This window comes from Harmonia axyridis, chromosome 7 (genome assembly GCF_914767665.1).
Source record: "Harmonia axyridis chromosome 7, icHarAxyr1.1, whole genome shotgun sequence".
Taxonomy (NCBI): domain Eukaryota; kingdom Metazoa; phylum Arthropoda; class Insecta; order Coleoptera; family Coccinellidae; genus Harmonia; species Harmonia axyridis.
This window is the reverse complement of record NC_059507.1, coordinates 22438998-22463311: the sequence shown is the minus strand read 5'-3', so window position 1 is coordinate 22463311 and position 24314 is coordinate 22438998. Positions and strand designations below refer to the sequence as shown.

The window sequence follows — 24314 nt, the reverse complement described above, 5'->3', positions numbered from 1 at the left end:
ACTCGTGCATCAAAATGATCGGATAATTTCGCATTCCAGCGTGTTTTCTTTGAAAAACTGCATTCGGTCATTTTCATTTTTGGAGAAAGAGCCCCCCACCTTCGGTGTCAGGCTCTTTCTCCAAAAATGAAAATGAACTCATGCAGTTTTTATGACAACACGCTGTCATGCAAAATAATCGGTAATTTTGATGCACTTGTGCAATTACTTATGATAATTGCATTGTAGGAAGCGAAACTGCACTGCGATGATTATTCTGTTCATAGATGCATAGTTTCTATGCATCTTACACAGTTCGAATCTATGGCAATTCCATTCTACATCAGTTTGACAAGTAATGTAACAGTTTATTCGGGAAATATTCCCCCGAATTACACTCGTGCATTAAAATGACCGGATAATTTCGCATTTCAGCGTGTTTTCTTTGAAAAACTGCATTCGGTCATTTTCATTTTTGGAGAAAGAGCCTTCCACCTTCGGTGTCGGGCTCTTTCTCCAAAAATGAAAATGAACTCATGCAGTTTTTATGACAACACGCTGTCATGCAAAATTATCGGTAGTTTTGATGCACTTGTGCAATTACTTACGATAATTGCATTGTAGGAAGCGAAACAGCACTGCGATAATTGTTCTGTTCACAGATGCATAGTTTCTATGCATCTTACACAGTTCGAATCTATGGCAATTCCATTCTAAATCAGTTTGACAAGTAATGTAACAGTTTATTCGGGAAATATTCCCCCGAATTACACTCGTGCATCAAAATGACCGGATAATTTCGCATTCCAGCGTGTTTTCTTTGAAAAACTGCATTCGGTCATTTTCATTTTTGGAGAAAGGGCCCCCCACTTTCGGTGTCAGGCTCTTTTTCCAAAAATGAAAATGAACTCATGCAGTTTTTATGATAACACGCTGTCATGCAAAATTATCGGTAATTTTGATGCACTTGTGCAATTACTTATGATAATTTGTAAGGAAAGCTTAGTTGAATTGCTGATTTTCGAACGCTCGTTTCCCAGTAAACTCAAATTAACAATCACAGAGAAAACAGATAAACACCCAGTTGTAAAAGTTTTTGATATTCTGACTGAATGAACCTGATACCGGAGCATTAATAACTGCAGGTGATACATTACAAGAATTCGACACTACCCTCAGTTGTGGTGCTACTTCATTCAGGTCCACGAAGTTTCTACGCATTTTTTAGATTATTTCTTCATAGTGACCAACTATGCAGATATGGTGTGAAGGATTTAGTATTCGAATGGTTGGTAATAGCACTACTTGACACTGATCAACGGTGACCGTCGGCCACCGATCAGAAGGATCCAGATTTGTTGAATTAAAATGATATTAATACCCTCTATTTGAGAATCATGGAATTTCACAATGTAGAAAATACCCTCTATTTGAGAATCATGGAATTTTACAATGTAAAATATTAATGAAACGGAATATCGTCAAAAAATGATCCGAAGCATGCACATCAAATACATACAAAATCTATAATCATTGTCTATATTCAGTAATAATTCAACTAGAGTAGGCTACATTCTACCTATTCCGAAAGTTTTCATTCACTAAATATTTCTTATGAGGACTTTGTAGTAGATAACATAGTTACTTTAGTCGCTCTGACTAAATTCCCTCCCGCTTCGCCTTAACTTTTTGTAAAATCGTATAAGTCACATCATAAATCAGGATTCGTTTTATCATTAACCAACCACTTCCATGGAATTAAATGGTATTTTTAACATAACTTGAACATGAGTTTTATTAAATTTGTATAAGATAGATATTCGGGAGTAATATCATAAGGTCATCTAATTTTTCCGAAAAAAATTCGAAAAAGCACGTTGCTAAGGAATATTTCAACGAAAATCATGAGCGCTGTTGCAACAAAAATCCGAGTCGAAAACGAGGATTTTTGCACCAGCACGAATGCTCTTTGTTAAAGAAATATTACTCTGCATTGTGTTTTAAAATTTTTTCACAGGAAAAATTAAATGCCCAAATGGTATTTGACAAGACTATTTCATGAGACCATGATTGCTTATTTTCAAAGATATTGTAATCTTTCATGACAATAGCTGTTTAGTTTTGCCGAGGGTATACTCGAAAAAACTGCTGACAGGTACTGTCATACAGTTTTCCCATCTAGAAACCATTTTAATTCAAAATTGAGCGTTTGTGATTGATGTAAATTAAGATGAGTCTAAGCAGCAAAGTAGTAGACTGACTGTCGCGGCTAATAGGCATTCAGCCAAGGCAGTCAGTTAATATACTTTGCTGCCGAGATGAAAATATAATTTTTTCTTCGATTGTTTATAATGATATATGTAGGATATTGTATTTGTAAATTATTACAATTCCCACAATCTTTTCATTTTTCCTGTAGTGATAAATTTAAACGAAATTTGATAGAAATCGCAATTGTTGGAATGATTGGTTGCTATGGAAAAAGATATGTCCATGATTATCATAGTTTGACAACTCGTGAAATATCTGACAGTTTTTGAAACAATATCGGATATATTCATATAATAGACATTGATAGCGACTTAGAAGTAATTACTCCTCCAGAAATAAGGAAGGTAGCAAAAAATATTGATTGTCAGAAAATTGCGAATATTTTATTCGTATTGAGAATAATCACTTTGCTGCCTATTCAGGGAAGTAGGTACTTTGCTGTCTAGGCGGGTAAGTAATAATTCGAAACATTCATTCAACTAATATTGAACGAGTGTGAACAGTCTTATTGCTGATCAAAAGTTTTTATTTTACCAAATCTAACACTCATATTCCTGATCTTCAATAATATGGATAAATTGTCTTGGGAGTGGAATAAATTTAAAATGAGAGACGTTAAGTCATTCCTTTAAGCGACATTTCGCAACTTTATTGTTGCTCCTTCAAAGCTCTACAAAGAAACACATATTAGATAAAAACCTACAATAACAACGAAGAATGTAATTTCATGATACCTCGGAAGTGGAAAACGTCCTTCATTCAAATTTTGTGGAAATTGAAATTGAAATTTAATAAATGATCGCACAAGTCAACGTATTGCTATATCATATGATGATAAAATAAACAAATATTTGCGTGCTACGCTGGCGTACAGATGTATAAAAATTAGTTTTTGATAATTTTCGAATTAACTGCAATTATGCACGCTCCGACCCCCACAAGCAAACATACACTCATAAACAAATGATACAATTAAAATCAAAATAAAATCACAAATATTTAAATTCTGTGTCGAGAAAATAAATTTAGGTTAGGATGTTATGGTATATATCGCTTAAACCCAAACAATCAGTTCTAAGATTAATGTTTTCAGTCAATTGAATTTGCACCATCTCCCCCATATTCCGCCTAAACCAATAGGTCTAGCTCCCTATCCAAAACTGTTGTCTCTTCAAACTTAATATCGTGTCCAGTACTAAAGTGATGTAAAGCCAAAGCTGTTTTGTTTGCTTGTTTTTTTTCCTGAATTCATTTCACTATGAATGAATTCGATCACAAATAATTCATCAGACTCGTATTCAGATCGTTTTCGGCTCTATACCCGAAAACCATAATGTAATTTTCCCTATATAGAACAAGCTCGCAAATATACATTGGCTCCGTTTTTCTATCGCTATATCATTTCACAACAATAATAAACCGATGAAAATCAATTCCGTCCGTCTGTAATAGACGAAGCGATCCAGATTACATCCGCCGTCTCACCTCCCGCCCCTCCCTTATTCATCACACTCCCGACTCCATAAAATCGACAGCAGCTCGACCTAAAGTCCGGGCCCCACTCCCCGATGTCGAGCCAATAACTTCCTGATTTATACGGTCGGATCATGGACCGTAAAGAAGAAACTCGGCGGAATGAAAAATCATTTATCGACATCGGGAAATGGGGAAATATACTTTACTACCCATCCGGACTTCATAATTTACTTCCAGTGTTTCCCGCTGAAACTTCCAATTCGCGCCCGTTACGTCGATGGGACCGGATTTATTAGCCGAATTTCGGGCGCGCGCGTCCCTAGATTTAAGTATCTTCCTCCATGATAAATTCCCTGATTCATTATGTAAATTAAAAAACTTTTAATGGAGAAGTAACATCGCGTTCGACGTCTCTGTCATCTGTGTTTTTTGGAGCGGATCCCGGTAGGCCGGTTTGGCTTCTGTGCTCTCCTGACTTCATATTATTTTTTTTTTTTAATTTTATTCTAGTCCGGAAAGTTTTCGGTTGCAAAAGTTCCTTCGATCCAATAATCGGTCTGATAGATATTCAGTCCAGGATGTGCTTTAGCGATTCTTTTTCCGACTTTTTGATCGGACGTTTCCCGAACACTTCGTAACAATGTCTGTATTTTTGGATTTTTATTTTCCTGTTCACTAACTCCGTTTTCCTGTTGATTCGGAAAGAGTAGATTAGATCGAGATCTAAAATTGTATTCAGATGAAGAATGACAATTTCAAGCCTCGTGCAAAATTTTATACTGATTGGTTAACGGGTTCCATAGAAAATTTAAGAAAAATATCCAATATGATAAAAGTTGATTGGTAGAGATCAAGGATGAAGGATATCAATTAAATGAAATTCTGTCGACGTTTCGATTATATTGACTAATTGAAAATTATTAACATTTTGAAAAAACTCATAAATAAACGACACAAAGAAATATATAATAAATAAATCTAATAAGAATACAAAAAGATGATCCACATTATCAGTTAACTCCTATTGTCCACAATATATTTTTGTCTGTTGCATATTTTTAAATTTTTTTGAAAAGTTAATAGTTTTGGTTTGATGAATTTGTTTTCAAAAATGTATCCTAAGTGGATGCAATAAACCATATACGTGCTCAACAGAATTCTAATGAATAAATAATAAAATATATGGATTAGGTTTCTGATCTTTCTGCTGAGTATTGACTACAAAGAACGCTCGAACAATTCGTTTTTTTTTCTTTGATATGATTGAATTGAATAACCGGATGATGTGAATGAACAATTATTCCAAATTCGAATAGATGTTACAGATATTCACGATGCAAAGATGTTTAAGATTAGTAAATTTGATAAAAAAAATCATTTGTGAAATTCCTTTGAATCAAAGAAAATTATTTAATTCGTTCTTCCAGTAATCCAGATTTCCCAGAAGAAGTAGATAATGCCGCCTTCCATTATTTGCCGCCCCTCTAGAGTGGGCCCTGCAGTTCCAGGTTCCTAGTTCAGTTTCGATTTTAGAGAAAGCTTGAAAATTTGTTTTTTTTTTTTTAAAGATTATCGAGTAAAACAATCGGATGATGCGGATGAACCATTATTTACTAACCTAATTTATTAAATATCCGAATGCGCCCACGCCCAACACACGAGGATTTGATATAAAAAATGAAGAATATTATAAAATAATGGAATGTGAAATAATAAAACTTCTTATATTTGTTCAGAAAGATTAGTTGGAAGTGATGAAATGGAATTGTTTTCTTATATTTTGCATTCCATGCTGAAGAACCAACATTCTGCTTAGAGAATTGAAAAGAAAATAATCTAGAACCTCAAGCGGCAATAAAATTCGGCAACGTTAAGAGAACGCCGACAAGCCTGATGAGTGCATGTGTTTTTTTTTTAGCGTCAATAACTTGTAAACAGCACTATGAGGGGATCACGCCACATCTTGATATTTACGAGTATAATGTATAATGCTGTACCTTCGATGGGTTTTGATGTTAATTTAAATTGTGGGTATTCCTTCCTGTCGTTACTGACTGAATTTAATCTCGTTTGGTACTTCGAATTTCTACACATGTAATTTTTGTTTATCAAGCTTGAAATGCCGTCCTTGAATTTTGTCGCTCCCTCAGCGACGGCCCTGTTGTTAATTTTTGTAGTACCATTTTCCATTTGTATTTTTGGACCTCATTGCCATTCTTTATTTGGAAATAAAGTGATTATCTATACAGGGTGTCCCGTAAAGACCACGTCAAACCGAAGGAGAATGTAGATCGAAGGATAACCCACCTTCTATGACAAAATTTTCATTATAAAAGTCTTACCGTTTTCGAGATATCTTTTTTTTTTGGGAATAATGAATTTTTGCCCCTTTCAATATTTTTGTCATTCAATTTCACATCTTTTTGCTTAATTTTTTCAGTAAAATATTGCTGAAGAATGATTTTAACGTTCACATTAAATACATCCTCCGAACATTTTAAAGGGGGGCTATGAGAAATATTTTATTGGAAATTTTGGTAGTGGATTATTTTGTTCATGAAGTTTAGCCCATCGTAGTGGAAAAAAAAAATGTACCGAGCTACTGCTGCACATTACACCAATAAATTGTCTATTTTATAGTGATTTCAAAAAGGTATGACACAAGTCATTTGTTACTCAAAGAAAAAATATATGATTGTTTTTATCCAAATCTTTCTGACAAAATCAAGTTTGTCAATTCTGTTAAGAAATCTTCGATGTTGCGTTACTTAGTGAACAATGGCAATTGTTTACGTGCGAAAATAATACTCGCATAATCATTCACCCGAACGAAATTCAATTTTGCCGGCAAATTTTGCGAAAACATCATGCAGATCCAGATTTTTTTAGTACCCTTCCTTGTTACAGGAAGACTCGTCGCTCCAATTGATCTTATTAAAAAAATCTGGATCTGCATGATGTTTTCCAAAATTTGCCGGCAAAATTGAATTTCGTTAAGGTGAATAATTATGCGAGTAATATTTTCGCACGTAAACAATTGCCATTGTTCACTAAGTAATGCAACATCGAAGATTTTTAACAGAATTGACAAACTTGATTTTGTCAGAAACGTAACCATTTGGATAAAAACAGCCATATCTTTTTTCTTTGAGTAACAAATGACTTGTGTGATACCTTTTTGAAATCACTATAAAATAGACAATTTATTGGTTTAATGTGCAGCAGTAGCTCGGTACATTTTCTTTCCACTACGATGGGCTAAACTTCATGGACAAAATAATTTAATTTTTTAATTATTTTACTGAAAAAATTAAATCAAAAAGATGTAAAATTGTACCAACCGTAAAGACAAAACTATTGAAAGGGGCAAAAATCCATTATTCTCCAAAAAAAAAAAAAAAATATCTCGAAAACGGTAAGACTTTTATAATGGGAATTTTGTCATAGCAGGTGGGTTATCCTTTGATCTAAATTCTCCCTCGCTTTGACGTGGTCTTTACGGGACACCCTGTATATCTATCAATCCAGACGTGATAGCCTTCAACATCATATAAGGCATTCCATCCAGGCATACCCTAAACTACCTCCCAACTAATGAAACCACACAAGTTTATTCATCATTTCTTCCTCCAACTGATGCTCCTCCAAACTTCCTCGGATTTTTCATCTCGCGCTCATCCCAAATCGACGCCGCAGCATCCCTGGCTGTCATCCCTCGGCTCCCATATGGTCTCCGCAGCTCCGTTCGAAGAATTATTCATTTTAATCCTTCCGGTCCCGAAGAGAACCGGATAGAGAGAGAGACGTCGTGATCAAGACGAATGACACGCATTCATCCCCACTCTCTACGAGCACAGAATGGTAAATTGTTTTTTCCACTTCGTCTTCGGAACACTAGACGTATTTGGCGTTAATAGCGGTAGGAAGACATTCAAATTTATTGCCCTAACTATGTGTACCTCGGCGGGCCGTGAATTATTTAGAGGTATTGTGGCAGGGGGAAGATGAAAAACAAGTGGCGGTCGAGGCGATTTTTTCAACGTTCGGAAGCGAAATCGAGTATCATTCTTTTGTAGGTAGTGTATAGGTAGTAGTCACTCAATACTTCTATTTATCCTTGAATCTGAAAGGTTGCAAACATACCAAAAACTAATTAATGTAGGCTTGATTAATCGATCGTCTAGAGGTATGATTCGATTACCTGGCCTTTCGTCTTTTTCTCCGTGACTTTGTTGGATTTGTAATAATTAAACTCTTTTCAATTATTCACATCTATTTACAAAGCCACACTCATACAGTACAAACTCAGTATAGAGAAGATCCTTATTACGTCTTGATTACAAGTTTCTCACTACGGTACTGAATTTCGTCTTTAACTCTAGCTTTAATTACTCGAAACGTCTTCGATTATCACGTCTTCGTCGTACTTCAAGTTTTCGGTCGTCTCGTCTCTAACTCGTCTTAATTTAGTCCGCGTACCGTCTTTTCGTCTTACGTCTTAAGTTGACCGACCGAACTTGACTCGTCTTCGGCTTAAGTTGAACTGTGCTCTCTGCCGATTGGAACTTACCCTTCCTCGAATATCGACCTCTCTTCTTTCGGCTTGACCACACCCTTAGGGAAAGCACCATCCCCTAGTCCAATAAGAATTTTGCCGTACCGCCCACAAAGATCTTCGCGGATTCCTGGAAATCGAATATTCTCGAAGGACTAGAACCTGATACACAGATGTGACACATCTGGTACGACGGTATTGTCTTCGAATTTTCACAACCCCCCAGTAAATCTCTTCAAGATTTACAACTCCATGACATATCTTCGACACCCCGAAGAATAACACATCCTTTTTACATTATATGTAAAATACCAATTCGTTCCCTGTAAATTCATTGAAACTGTCATGCCCTCGACACTAGAAGAAATTAATAAGTCCCCAAGCATCCGGTTGACCATCTCAATTATTTACAGGGAACAATAACTGGATCCTATATTAATATTGATATGCCTATAGAATTGTTTTTCCAAGATCCTGGAAATTATAAAAACAATTTTTCTATTAAAAATCAGATCAGTCCGGCTCAACATGTGTAACAAATTTGGCTACGTTTTCTCAATTTCTATTTGAAAGTTTGGATGATTCCTGTCAAGTTGATGTCATCTACACGGATTTCCAGAATTCCTTCGATAGAGTGGATCTCCAGATTTTGCTGGAGAAGTTGGAGAATAGGTATGCGTTCAGTACTTGGTTAATATGTCTTCTTAGGTCGACGACGAGGACAGTTTGTTTTTGTTGAGGAGGGTTTTCGTTCTTTCGAGTATTTGTATGAGTCTGGTGTGCTTCAGGGTTCTAATCTTGGCCCACTTCTATTTTTGCTGTTTGTCGATGATTTGATTTATGTGGTTGATGTGATGAGGCTGCTGTTTGCGGATTATTTCAAACTTTTTCTGAGGGTGAATTGTGTGCAGGACTGCTTTAGATTACAAGGGGTGTTAATAGAATTATTAAAATGCTGTGAGGATAATCGTCTGAATTTGAATTTTTCTAAGTGCAATATCATTTCTTTTACAAGAAAGACGGAACCTATTACGATTATGTTTGATTATTCTGTGGAAAATATACAGTTGTTGATAATAAGAGAGTAAGTATTGTTAGGGACCTGGGAGTTCTGTTTGATGGTTAGATGTCATTTCTTCCTCACATGAATGACCTACTGAGCACTGTCTTTAAGTTGTATGTCTCTATAATTCGTAATGCAAGACATTTCCAGAATTCCGGAACACTTATTCTCCTATTTAATAAGCTGGTGAGTACTAAGCTCGAGTATGCCTCTATTATATTGCAGTCTATAAATATATTCCTGTCATAGTCAGCGTTTGGAGTCTGTTCAGCGTAGATTTTATAAATTTCTCTCATATAGAGAGGAAGGTGTTTATCCCCCGAGAGGTATCGACCATGCTGTGCTCTTGAGTAGGTTCAATGCTTTCTCTCTGGTTGATCGGCGGGATTTGCAGGTTGTCATCTGTCTGTACAAGTTAGTTCACGGTAGTGTTGATAGTCCATATCTACTGGAGAGACTCAACTTTCATGTACCACGATCCAACTAGATATATATAGATATAGGCCTTTATTTTATTTGGTTCCTCGTAGCCATGATTGTATGATTCGAACGCCCATTCATCATATGTGTAGCCTTATGAACAACTTTTACGGGACCTGTGATATTTTCTTTGAAAATTTGAATTTAAAGCAAATATTTCTCAGCTGAAGAAGATAATGATCGTTCATTTTTCAATTGTTAACAAAACATTATTTTGTAAATTTTTCTGTAATTGGGTTTTGACCTGTAGAAAAATAAAGCTGTTTATGCATTTATTCATCTATTTATGTCCGGAAAATCTTGTTGCTCAAATTCGAATTCATTTTCTCAGTTCCCATTCGAGGCGTTGAATACTTCTAGCCAGATTCGATAAGGTGACTTATCATAGCTTACTAAGGATATTAAAAAAAATTGGATTCAGTACGCGGTTGTTATGCCTCCTTCGGTCGTATCTTCAGTCAGATGCGAAAAAAAATTCGAAATAATTTGACCACAAAATTATAGAATGTTTTAAGTTTGTTCGATAACAAACCTCTGATGGTTTACCATGTATAGTGTGATGAACCGATGGATTACAAGTTGAAATTAATAATTGTATCTACATTTAACTCTAATTTTGAAAATTGAGCTCAAAATAAGAGAACTAAGAGACTTCAAATTTTACCAAATATCAACTTGTTGCGTTTTTTTGCACCTGAGTGTATTTCTAATTGCGAATTTTAGTTCGAAACCTAGACAGGATAGATGTCAATCATATAAAAGAATCGATTTCAGTAAACTTAAAGCAATTCTTACATCAGAAGAATGGGAGGAGGTTCTCTCAAGTAATGTCAAAAATCTTATAATGTGTTCATTTCTAATTTATTGGGACATGTTGAAAGCGCAACCGTGAATTTTAAATTATTTAATAAGAGGATTATTAAGTTGAAACCTTGGATTACGTTTGGATTGATAAACTCTATCAAAACAAGAGATACTTTGAAAAGAAAACTCTTAAAAAATTATTCGAAGTAACTTGAAGATCAGTATAAATGTTTTAGAAATCGCCTTAATCATTTGATAAGGTTTACAAAAAATGAATATTACAGGAATAAACTAAACTTAGCTAGATGTAACATTAAACAAACTTGGAGGATAATAAATGATATTTCAGGTAATGATCCATCTGTTAACACCCTGGAGAGCACCTCCTTTAACAGGATTAATGGGGAGAAAGTCACAAGTAATCGCGAGAAAGCAAACTTATTTAGTGAGCATTTCAAAGAAGTGGGTGTAAATTTGGTAAAAAGTGTTGGAAACTGTAGTTTGCCGAGTGATTTTCTAAAAGAGTCATCTGAAGTATCTTCTTTTTATCTAAAACCTGTAAATGTGGAAGAGATTGCTGCACTGATTTCTGGTCTCAAAAATAATTGCTCCTCAGGTCCAGACGGTATCTCTTCTGAATTTTTAAAAAACATTAATGAGTTCATTCAAAGTCCCATCGTCCATATTATAAACCTATGTTTTAGTCAGGGTACTATACCTCACCAGTTGAAGGAATCCAGCGTTACTCCGGTTTTTAAGGGCGATTATCGAGGTAACTTGAATAATTATAGGCCAATATCTGTGATCAATGCCTTTGCTAAGATTTTTGAACAGTCTCTGAAAACAAGAATGACTTCTTTCTTCGATAAATGCCATATTATAACAGATCGTCAATTCGGCTTCATAAAAAAATCTAGTACGGAAAACGCGATTTTAGATCTTACTGAAAAAATCGTTAAAGCCCTCGATGTTTCTGAGAAGTGCTTGTCCGTTTTCCTTGATTTGGCGAAGGCTTTTGACACTGTATCTCATGACATCTTGTTGGCTAAATTGTCAAATGCGGCATTCGAGGACATGCTTTGACACTTATGCGAAGTTACCTGTGTGACAGAACTCAAAGGGTGAAAGTTGGTCGAAATCGGAGTGCTGCTTCGGTGGTGGACATTGGAGTACCCCAGGGGACTATCTTAGGTCCCATCTTATTTCTGGTGTATATAAACGATATAGCTAGAATAAGAAATTTAAATGGAAGTATCGTGTGCTATGCTGATGACACAGTACTTTGTGTCTCGGGAAGGGACTGGCAGAGTGTTTATCGCGCTGCTGAAGAGGATCTTCGAAAGCTGCATATTTGGTTGAGCAATAATCTTTTGAGCTTGAATGTGGATAAGACTAGATATGTTGCATTTTCTCTCCTATCAAGTGATCAGCCTGTAGGTACTTTAAAAATACATGAATCCACCTGCACTCGCAATTCATTGTGTCAGTGTAATTCAATTGAGAAGACTTCCACTGTTAAGTACTTGGGCCTGATAATTGACCAGCATTTGATATGGGACAGCCAGGCGGAGTTTGTTTTGAAGAAGATGAGACTCTTAATGTATAGGTTTTATACTCTCAGAGATATCCTTTCTCGCGATAATTTACTTCTGGTATATAAGTCGCTAGAATAATCTATAATTAGATATTGCATTATCGTATGGGGGGCGCTTTTCGTAACAGTTTGTATCGCTTACAAGTGGCCCAAAACACCTTGATCAGGATTGTTTCAAGAAGGGATAGGCGATTTCCGACTCTTCAGTTGTACTCGGAAACCGGGCTGTTTAGTTTGAGATGTTTGTATACGTATCATTGTCTTGTGTGGATGTTTTCAAATAGAAAAAAATATATCACAGCTCCTCCAACAGTAAAAACTAGATTTGCTGAAAGTTCACAACTTATATTACCGCTTTTTCATAAAAGCCTTACACAAAGGTTTGTGTTTTTCCATGGGCCAAAATTATATAATCTACTCCCATTTCGATTAAAAAATATCAGTAGGATCGAAGAATTCAAGAGAGAAATTAAGGAATATATAGGCGAGTATGGTTCTGATTATGATATCTACTAGATGAAGTCGTAGTGTGTATGCATTTGCCGTTGAACATGTTATTTTCACCTTCCCATTTGAATTTTGTTTTTTTTTAATGTTGTTATTGTTGTTCGTCTCCTCCTCATCGCTGTTCATGGTCCCGTTTACTATGTTTTTGGGTGAACTAAGGAGTACTATCAGTTTTTTGCACAGGTCTGTACTATTATCTTCACTCCATTACAGACGGGTGAGAAGGACACAAAACAGGCATTGCCTAGGTGATTCTCGCCTGTCCATGGAAATTTTAATCTAATTTAGTTTATTATAATTATAAAATTTTGTACAGACTATTGGTTGAAAATATATTTGATTTGATTTGATTTGTAACTGGTTTCTACTTAGAGCTGCTTTCATTTCGCAAAGTGGTTCCGAAGTATTGCTGGAATGGTGTGAAACGAATTGTCTGAGGTTTGAATTTTTCTATATATAATGTAAAAAATTACCAAATATTCACGGGATCGACAGAATTTCTAGTCTGGGTGCTGATACGAAATCATAATTTCAAGCACATCATCAGAATCATAGAAAATTGAATGAAATTTCTGTGATTTCCTATTCGATCTATTTGAAATTTTGTGTGTATAAATAGAATGGCTTTTTCAAATTTCGTAGGAAATATGTAGAGCTCTCTCTTCATGGTAGGCTTGATACACTAAACGGGAGTTTTGATACAATAAAAAATAAGGTACCAGGTTTTCCACCATAATTTGACCCCCCCTTTAACTTTGTTACTAAAAGAGGTAAAAAAAATGTTTTCTACAAAAGTTTCACGAAATCGACTAGTGTTTTGTAAAATGATTTAAGAAAAGGAAATATATACAGAGTGGGTAACATATTGATTGCAACTTCATTTTTTCAAATGGAACACCCTGTATATTTTTCTATATTTGACTAGCTCTTTTTCCTCTGATTTCAAATATATAACATATGTTTGGCCTATCTCTTCTATTCTGAGTATCACAGTTTCAAATTTTAAGAACCACCTAGCATGCTCAATAATAAGTTTTCAAGTGGTAGGTTGCGATAACTCGAAATGTCTTTTTTTGAGTTATCTTGTTGGCAACTATATGACATACGTTTTTCGCTTTAAATTAGAGTTCTGTGATTTGGATGCACCTCCATATATTCTCGCCTTGTAGATTTCTTATTTTTATTGTTCTTCACATAAAGTGGAAATTTTTCCGCTTCTGAGTAGTGCATATTTTATGAATATTTTTTCATCGTTGCCAACGAGATAAATTAGAAAACGGCATTTTGAATTATCACAGCCCACTTGAAAACTGATTACTTAACTTGCAAGGTGGTTCTTAAAATTTGAAACTCTGTGGTACTCAGAATAAGAAAGATATGCCAAACATATGTTATATATTCGAAATCAGGGAAAAAAGAGCTAGTCAAATATAGAAAAATATACAGGGTATTTCATTTGAAAAAATGAAGTTGCAATCTATATGTTGCCCACTCTGTATATATTTTATTTTTTTGAATCATCTTACAAAACACTAGTCGATTTCACGAAACATTTGTAGAAAACATTTTTTTGTACCTCTTTCAGTAACCAAATTAAAGGGGGGGTTAAATTATGTTGAAAAACCCGGTACAAGCAATAATCAATCTTATAAAAGTTTAATGAGTCTTCTTGATGAAGGATATTTAATATAAATCAAATAATTTGACAACTTTGTGTCTAATCCTTCACAATAATATATCTGTATGATATATTCAGTTTATTTTTGTCTTGGAATATATTCCAATTCTAAAAATGACAAATTTAATAATCAACCAAAAGAAAAATTCAAAATGACTAAAATTGTACAAATTGAGTAAACGGTTAATAAATTGAACAACTAAATTAACATAAAGACAGACGTACGTTTCGGAATTTTTGTATTTAATAATACAATTTTTCCTCATCAGTGCCCTATAGTTCAACGGAATTATTAAATTTACAAACTTACCACGTGTATATCTACCTCAACAAAATTGCAAGTAAGAAACCACTAACCAAACGTAACGGTTGCTTTTGTGAGGATTCACAGAACAAGCCATTACTTAAGGTAGTCATAGATTTCTTCATTGTTATTCTTCTGAAATACATATACACATCGACATTTACAATTGAATAAACAATTTCAGAAATTCTAAATTTATCAATTGGTTGATACTGACTCTCTAATCAATAAATGATTACATCAAATTATAAAAGTTTAATGAGTCTTCTTGATGAAGGATATTTAATATAAATCAAATAATTTGACAACTTTGTGTCTAATCCTTCACAATAATATATCTGTATGATATATTCAGTTTATTTTTGTCTTGGAATATATTCCAATTCTAAAAATGACAAATTTAATAATCAACCAAAAGAAAAATTCAAAATGACTAAAATTGTACAAATTGAGTAAACGGTTAATAAATTGAACAACTAAATTAACATAAAGACAGACGTACGTTTCGGAATTTTTGTATTTAATAATACAATTTTTCCTCATCAGTGCCCTATAGTTCAACGGAATTATTAAATTTACAAACTTACCACGTGTATATCTACCTCAACAAAATTGCAAGTAAGAAACCACTAACCAAACGTAACGGTTGCTTTTGTGAGGATTCACAGAACAAGCCATTACTTAAGGTAGTCATAGATTTCTTCATTGTTATTCTTCTGAAATACATATACACATCGACATTTACAATTGAATAAACAATTTCAGAAATTCTAAATTTATCAATTGGTTGATACTGACTCTCTAATCAATAAATGATTACATCAAATTATAAAAGTTTAATGAGTCTTCTTGATGAAGGATATTTAATATAAATCAAATAATTTGACAACTTTGTGTCTAATCCTTCACAATAATATATCTGTATGATATATTCAGTTTATTTTTGTCTTGGAATATATTCCAATTCTAAAAATGACAAATTTAATAATCAACCAAAAGAAAAATTCAAAATGACTAAAATTGTACAAATTGAGTAAACGGTTAATAAATTGAACAACTAAATTAACATAAAGACAGACGTACGTTTCGGAATTTTTGTATTTAATAATACAATTTTTCCTCATCAGTGCCCTATAGTTCAACGGAATTATTAAATTTACAAACTTACCACGTGTATATCTACCTCAACAAAATTGCAAGTAAGAAACCACTAACTAAACGTAACGGTTGCTTTTGTGAGGATTCACAGAACAAGCCATTACTTAAGGTAGTCATAGATTTCTTCATTGTTATTCTTCTGAAATACATATACACATCGACATTTACAATTGAATAAACAATTTCAGAAATTCTAAATTTATCAATTGGTTGATACTGACTCTCTAATCAATAAATGATTACATCAAATTATAAAAGTTTAATGAGTCTTCTTGATGAAGGATATTTAATATAAATCAAATAATTTGACAACTTTGTGTCTAATCCTTCACAATAATATATCTGTATGATATATTCAGTTTATTTTTGTCTTGGAATATATTCCAATTCTAAAAATGACAAATTTAATAATCAACCAAAAGAAAAATTCAAAATGACTAAAATTGTACAAATTGAGTAAACGGTTAATAAATTGAACAACTAAATTAACATAAAGACAGACGTACGTTTCGGAATTTTTGTATTTAATAATACAATTTTTCCTCATCAGTGCCCTATAGTTCAACGGAATTATTAAATTTACAAACTTACCACGTGTATATCTACCTCAACAAAATTGCAAGTAAGAAACCACTAACTAAACGTAACGGTTGCTTTTGTGAGGATTCACAGAACAAGCCATTACTTAAGGTAGTCATAGATTTCTTCATTGTTATTCTTCTGAAATACATATACACATCGACATTTACAATTGAATAAACAATTTCAGAAATTCTAAATTTATCAATTGGTTGATACTGACTCTCTAATCAATAAATGATTACATCAAATTATAAAAGTTTAATGAGTCTTCTTGATGAAGGATATTTAATATAAATCAAATAATTTGACAACTTTGTGTCTAATCCTTCACAATAATATATCTGTATGATATATTCAGTTTATTTTTGTCTTGGAATATATTCCAATTCTAAAAATGACAAATTTAATAATCAACCAAAAGAAAAATTCAAAATGACTAAAATTGTACAAATTGAGTAAACGGTTAATAAATTGAACAACTAAATTAACATAAAGACAGACGTACGTTTCGGAATTTTTGTATTTAATAATACAATTTTTCCTCATCAGTGCCCTATAGTTCAACGGAATTATTAAATTTACAAACTTACCACGTGTATATCTACCTCAACAAAATTGCAAGTAAGAAACCACTAACCAAACGTAACGGTTGCTTTTGTGAGGATTCACAGAACAAGCCATTACTTAAGGTAGTCATAGATTTCTTCATTGTTATTCTTCTGAAATACATATACACATCGACATTTACAATTGAATAAACAATTTCAGAAATTCTAAATTTATCAATTGGTTGATACTGACTCTCTAATCAATAAATGATTACATCAAATTATAAAAGTTTAATGAGTCTTCTTGATGAAGGATATTTAATATAAATCAAATAATTTGACAACTTTGTGTCTAATCCTTCACAATAATATATCTGTATGATATATTCAGTTTATTTTTGTCTTGGAATATATTCCAATTCTAAAAATGACAAATTTAATAATCAACCAAAAGAAAAATTCAAAATGACTAAAATTGTACAAATTGAGTAAACGGTTAATAAATTGAACAACTAAATTAACATAAAGACAGACGTACGTTTCGGAATTTTTGTATTTAATAATACAATTTTTCCTCATCAGTGCCCTATAGTTCAACGGAATTATTAAATTTACAAACTTACCACGTGTATATCTACCTCAACAAAATTGCAAGTAAGAAACCACTAACCAAACGTAACGGTTGCTTTTGTGAGGATTCACAGAACAAGCCATTACTTAAGGTAGTCATAGATTTCTTCATTGTTATTCTTCTGAAATACATATACACATCGACATTTACAATTGAATAAACAATTTCAGAAATTCTAAATTTATCAATTGGTTGATACTGACTCTCTAATCAATAAATGATTACATCAAATTATAAAAGTTTAATGAGTCTTCTTGATGAAGGATATTTAATATAAATCAAATAATTTGACAACTTTGTGTCTAATCCTTCACAATAATATATCTGTATGATATATTCAGTTTATTTTTGTTTTGGAATTGTATTATTAAATACAAAAATTCCGAAACGTACGTCTGTCTTTATGTTAATTTAGTTGTTCAATTTATTAACAGTTTACTCAATTTGTACAATTTTAGTCATTTTGAATTTTTCTTTTGGTTGATTATTAAATTTGTCATTTTTAGAATTGGAATATATTCCAAGACAAAAATAAACTGAATATATCATACAGATATATTATTGTGAAGGATTAGACACAAAGTTGTCAAATTATTTGATTTATATTAAATATCCTTCATCAAGAAGACTCATTAAACTTTTATAATTTGATGTAATCATTTATTGATTAGAGAGTCAGTATCAACCAATTGATAAATTTAGAATTTCTGAAATTGTTTATTCAATTGTAAATGTCGATGTGTATATGTATTTCAGAAGAATAACAATGAAGAAATCTATGACTACCTTAAGTAATGGCTTGTTCTGTGAATCCTCACAAAAGCAACCGTTACGTTTGGTTAGTGGTTTCTTACTTGCAATTTTGTTGAGGTAGATATACACGTGGTAAGTTTGTAAATTTAATAATTCCGTTGAACTATAGGGCACTGATGAGGAAAAATTGTATTATTAAATACAAAAATTCCGAAACGTACGTCTGTCTTTATGTTAATTTAGTTGTTCAATTTATTAACCGTTTACTCAATTTGTACAATTTTAGTCATTTTGAATTTTTCTTTTGGTTGATTATTAAATTTGTCATTTTTAGAATTGGAATATATTCCAAGACAAAAATAAACTGAATATATCATACAGATATATTATTGTGAAGGATTAGACACAAAGTTGTCAAATTATTTGATTTATATTAAATATCCTTCATCAAGAAGACTCATTAAACTTTTATAATTTGATGTAATCATTTATTGATTAGAGAGTCAGTATCAACCAATTGATAAATTTAGAATTTCTGAAATTGTTTATTCAATTGTAAATGTCGATGTGTATATGTATTTCAGAAGAATAACAATGAAGAAATCTATGACTACCTTAAGTAATGGCTTGTTCTGTGAATCCTCACAAAAGCAACCGTTACGTTTGGTTAGTGGTTTCTTACTTGCAATTTTGTTGAGGTAGATATACACGTGGTAAGTTTGTAAATTTAATAATTCCGTTGAACTATAGGGCACTGATGAGGAAAAATTGTATTATTAAATACAAAAATTCCGAAACGTACGTCTGTCTTTATGTTAATTTAGTTGTTCAATTTATTAACCGTTTACTCAATTTGTACAATTTTAGTCATTTTGAATTTTTCTTTTGGTTGATTATTAAATTTGTCATTTTTAGAATTGGAATATATTCCAAGACAAAAATAAACTGAATATATCATACAGATATATTATTGTGAAGGATTAGACACAAAGTTGTCAAATTATTTGATTTATATTAAATATCCTTCATCAAGAAGACTCATTAAACTTTTATAATTTGATGTAATCATTTATTGATTAGAGAGTCAGTATCAACCAATTGATAAATTTAGAATTTCTGAAATTGTTTATTCAATTGTAAATGTCGATGTGTATATGTATTTCAGAAGAATAACAATGAAGAAATCTATGACTACCTTAAGTAATGGCTTGTTCTGTGAATCCTCACAAAAGCAACCGTTACGTTTGGTTAGTGGTTTCTTACTTGCAATTTTGTTGAGGTAGATATACACGTGGTAAGTTTGTAAATTTAATAATTCCGTTGAACTATAGGGCACTGATGAGGAAAAATTGTATTATTAAATACAAAAATTCCGAAACGTACGTCTGTCTTTATGTTAATTTAGTTGTTCAATTTATTAACCGTTTACTCAATTTGTACAATTTTAGTCATTTTGAATTTTTCTTTTGGTTGATTATTAAATTTGTCATTTTTAGAATTGGAATATATTCCAAGACAAAAATAAACTGAATATATCATACAGATATATTATTGTGAAGGATTAGACACAAAGTTGTCAAATTATTTGATTTATATTAAATATCCTTCATCAAGAAGACTCATTAAACTTTTATAATTTGATGTAATCATTTATTGATTAGAGAGTCAGTATCAACCAATTGATAAATTTAGAATTTCTGAAATTGTTTATTCAATTGTAAATGTCGATGTGTATATGTATTTCAGAAGAATAACAATGAAGAAATCTATGACTACCTTAAGTAATGGCTTGTTCTGTGAATCCTCACAAAAGCAACCGTTACGTTTGGTTAGTGGTTTCTTACTTGCAATTTTGTTGAGGTAGATATACACGTGGTAAGTTTGTAAATTTAATAATTCCGTTGAACTATAGGGCACTGATGAGGAAAAATTGTATTATTAAATACAAAAATTCCGAAACGTACGTCTGTCTTTATGTTAATTTAGTTGTTCAATTTATTAACCGTTTACTCAATTTGTACAATTTTAGTCATTTTGAATTTTTCTTTTGGTTGATTATTAAATTTGTCATTTTTAGAATTGGAATATATTCCAAGACAAAAATAAACTGAATATATCATACAGATATATTATTGTGAAGGATTAGACACAAAGTTGTCAAATTATTTGATTTATATTAAATATCCTTCATCAAGAAGACTCATTAAACTTTTATAATTTGATGTAATCATTTATTGATTAGAGAGTCAGTATCAACCAATTGATAAATTTAGAATTTCTGAAATTGTTTATTCAATTGTAAATGTCGATGTGTATATGTATTTCAGAAGAATAACAATGAAGAAATCTATGACTACCTTAAGTAATGGCTTGTTCTGTGAATCCTCACAAAAGCAACCGTTACGTTTGGTTAGTGGTTTCTTACTTGCAATTTTGTTGAGGTAGATATACACCTGGTAAGTTTGTAAATTTAATAATTCCGTTGAACTATAGGGCACTGATGAGGAAAAATTGTATTATTAAATACAAAAATTCCGAAACGTACGTCTGTCTTTATGTTAATTTAGTTGTTCAATTTATTAACCGTTTACTCAATTTGTACAATTTTAGTCATTTTGAATTTTTCTTTTGGTTGATTATTAAATTTGTCATTTTTAGAATTGGAATATATTCCAAGACAAAAATAAACTGAATATATCATACAGATATATTATTGTGAAGGATTAGACACAAAGTTGTCAAATTATTTGATTTATATTAAATATCCTTCATCAAGAAGACTCATTAAACTTTTATAATTTGATGTAATCATTTATTGATTAGAGAGTCAGTATCAACCAATTGATAAATTTAGAATTTCTGAAATTGTTTATTCAATTGTAAATGTCGATGTGTATATGTATTTCAGAAGAATAACAATGAAGAAATCTATGACTACCTTAAGTAATGGCTTGTTCTGTGAATCCTCACAAAAGCAACCGTTACGTTTGGTTAGTGGTTTCTTACTTGCAATTTTGTTGAGGTAGATATACACGTGGTAAGTTTGTAAATTTAATAATTCCGTTGAACTATAGGGCACTGATGAGGAAAAATTGTATTATTAAATACAAAAATTCCGAAACGTACGTCTGTCTTTATGTTAATTTAGTTGTTCAATTTATTAACCGTTTACTCAATTTGTACAATTTTAGTCATTTTGAATTTTTCTTTTGGTTGATTATTAAATTTGTCATTTTTAGAATTGGAATATATTCCAAGACAAAAATAAACTGAATATATCATACAGATATATTATTGTGAAGGATTAGACACAAAGTTGTCAAATTATTTGATTTATATTAAATATCCTTCATCAAGAAGACTCATTAAACTTTTATAATTTGATGTAATCATTTATTGATTAGAGAGTCAGTATCAACCAATTGATAAATTTAGAATTTCTGAAATTGTTTATTCAATTGTAAATGTCGATGTGTATATGTATTTCAGAAGAATAACAATGAAGAAATCTATGACTACCTTAAGTAATGGCTTGTTCTGTGAATCCTCACAAAAGCAACCGTTACGTTTAGTTAGTGGTTTCTTACTTGCAATTTTGTTGAGGTAGATATACACGTGGTAAGTTTGTAAATTTAATAATTCCGTTGAACTATAGGGCACTGATGAGGAAAAATTGTATTATTAAATACAAAAATTCCGAAACGTACGTCTGTCTTTATGTTAATTTAGTTGTTCAATTTATTAACCGTTTACTCAATTTGTACAATTTTAGTCATTTTGAATTTTTCTTTTGGTTGATTATTAAATTTGTCATTTTTAGAATTGGAATATATTCCAAGACAAAAATAAACTGAATATATCATACAGATATATTATTGTGAAGGATTAGACACAAAGTTGTCAAATTATTTGATTTATATTAAATATCCTTCATCAAGAAGACTCATTAAACTTTTATAATTTGATGTAATCATTTATTGATTAGAGAGTCAGTATCAACCAATTGATAAATTTAGAATTTCTGAAATTGTTTATTCAATTGTAAATGTCGATGTGTATATGTATTTCAGAAGAATAACAATGAAGAAATCTATGACTACCTTAAGTAATGGCTTGTTCTGTGAATCCTCACAAAAGCAACCGTTACGTTTGGTTAGTGGTTTCTTACTTGCAATTTTGTTGAGGTAGATATACACGTGGTAAGTTTGTAAATTTAATAATTCCGTTGAACTATAGGGCACTGATGAGGAAAAATTGTATTATTAAATACAAAAATTCCGAAACGTACGTCTGTCTTTATGTTAATTTAGTTGTTCAATTTATTAACCGTTTACTCAATTTGTACAATTTTAGTCATTTTGAATTTTTCTTTTGGTTGATTATTAAATTTGTCATTTTTAGAATTGGAATATATTCCAAGACAAAAATAAACTGAATATATCATACAGATATATTATTGTGAAGGATTAGACACAAAGTTGTCAAATTATTTGATTTATAATAATCAATCTCTTATTATCATAACACTACCTAATTCCTCCATAATTCGCAGGTTAACATTTTTATTATACTACTGACACTTGCACAAGCTGAATGGAACTCCATTTTGAGACACTTCGCTACGAAAATTTTAAGAACTCATAATCAAGATTGAAATTTCCATTTTCAGTTCTTAAATATTGCTAAAGGTTTAAGCGAAGTCCTGAAATTTCACTCTGACATTAATGGATTGGTAAATGTTAAACACAAATTGTTTATTAACGATTTTGTAAAAAATGTTTCAAGCCTCCCCAGTCTTCCCTATAATATAAAATAATATCTTAACCAACTCTACGCCAATCTTAACACCTTCCTGAATACACAAATAAAAGTAAATCTCCGTCCAACATCAAATCAACAAAAAATCAGGTTTGGACCGCTCGAACTGTAAATCTCTCCAGCATCTGTTTGTATCGAACTATTGTGCAGCTTTTCCACGCCACCCTCACCCCCTTCAGCCCTTCCGCTACGGACGGCCACCCCCGGTTTGGCCTAGGCGGAAAATAAAGAACGGCCAGACGGATATGGCCCCAGCTACGATTCTCGGAAGTGAGTTTAACGACTTGAAGTATATAGGTAATGGAATTTTTCGGGTCGATTGTTGCTGATCGAATCGCCACTTACCTTTGTTGAAACGCAACTTAGTGAGGCCAGATGTGCGACGGCTCCTCTCCTGGGAAATTCATCTGAAACGGAAAAATCGATCGGTTAGGCATCTTAAAGGGTCAGATATTTCGGCTATTTCTAGATTTGATCTTATCTCTTTGATTATTTTCATTCATCGACGATATCTGAAATTATTCGACCTGTCCATCTGGTAGTGAACATTGGCGTCTCTCTTTGATGAATGTCGATGCTGAAAGGATTGACTATTTCCTGATAATAATCATCATCATAATCGTAATTTCTTATTTGCTATATAAAGATATAGGAAGATGTCATGAAAATATAACAACATATCATCGTGTGTTCATGTCACAAAGGGAGTACCACAGGGTTCGATTCAGGGTCCACTCATGTTTCTGATCTATACTGCTGATTTGTTTAAGACGGTTAAATTTTGCCGGTTTCATGCTTTTGCTGATGATATTCAGATATACATGTAGGATCCAGTTTATTGTTCCCTGTAAATAATTGAGATGGTCAACCGGATGCTTGGAGACCTATTAGTCTCTTCAAGTGCCAAGGGCATGACAAATTCAATGAATTTACAGGGAACGAATGGTTATTGTACATAATGTGAAAAGGATGTGTTATTCTTCGGGGTGTCGAAGAATGTGTTATGTCGGTTGTAAAACCGACCGAGATTTATGGGGTTGGGAAAAGTTTCAGAACAAGACGATTATGCCAGATGGGTTACATCTGTTTTCTCAGGCTCTAGTCCTTCTAGAA

The 24314-nt window shown here is 32.2% G+C and overlaps 1 protein-coding gene across 1 annotated transcript in view; it reads right to left on the bottom strand.

The window, feature by feature from the left end:
- Positions 1–23604, bottom strand: part of LOC123684784 — a 139412-nt gene extending 115808 nt beyond the window's left edge. Inside the window, exon 1 of the mRNA XM_045624230.1 lies at positions 23547–23604. The gene's annotated coding sequence lies outside the window, so the exon portion shown is untranslated. The remainder of the gene's footprint in view (positions 1–23546) is intronic.
- Positions 23605–24314: the final 710 nt, after the last annotated feature.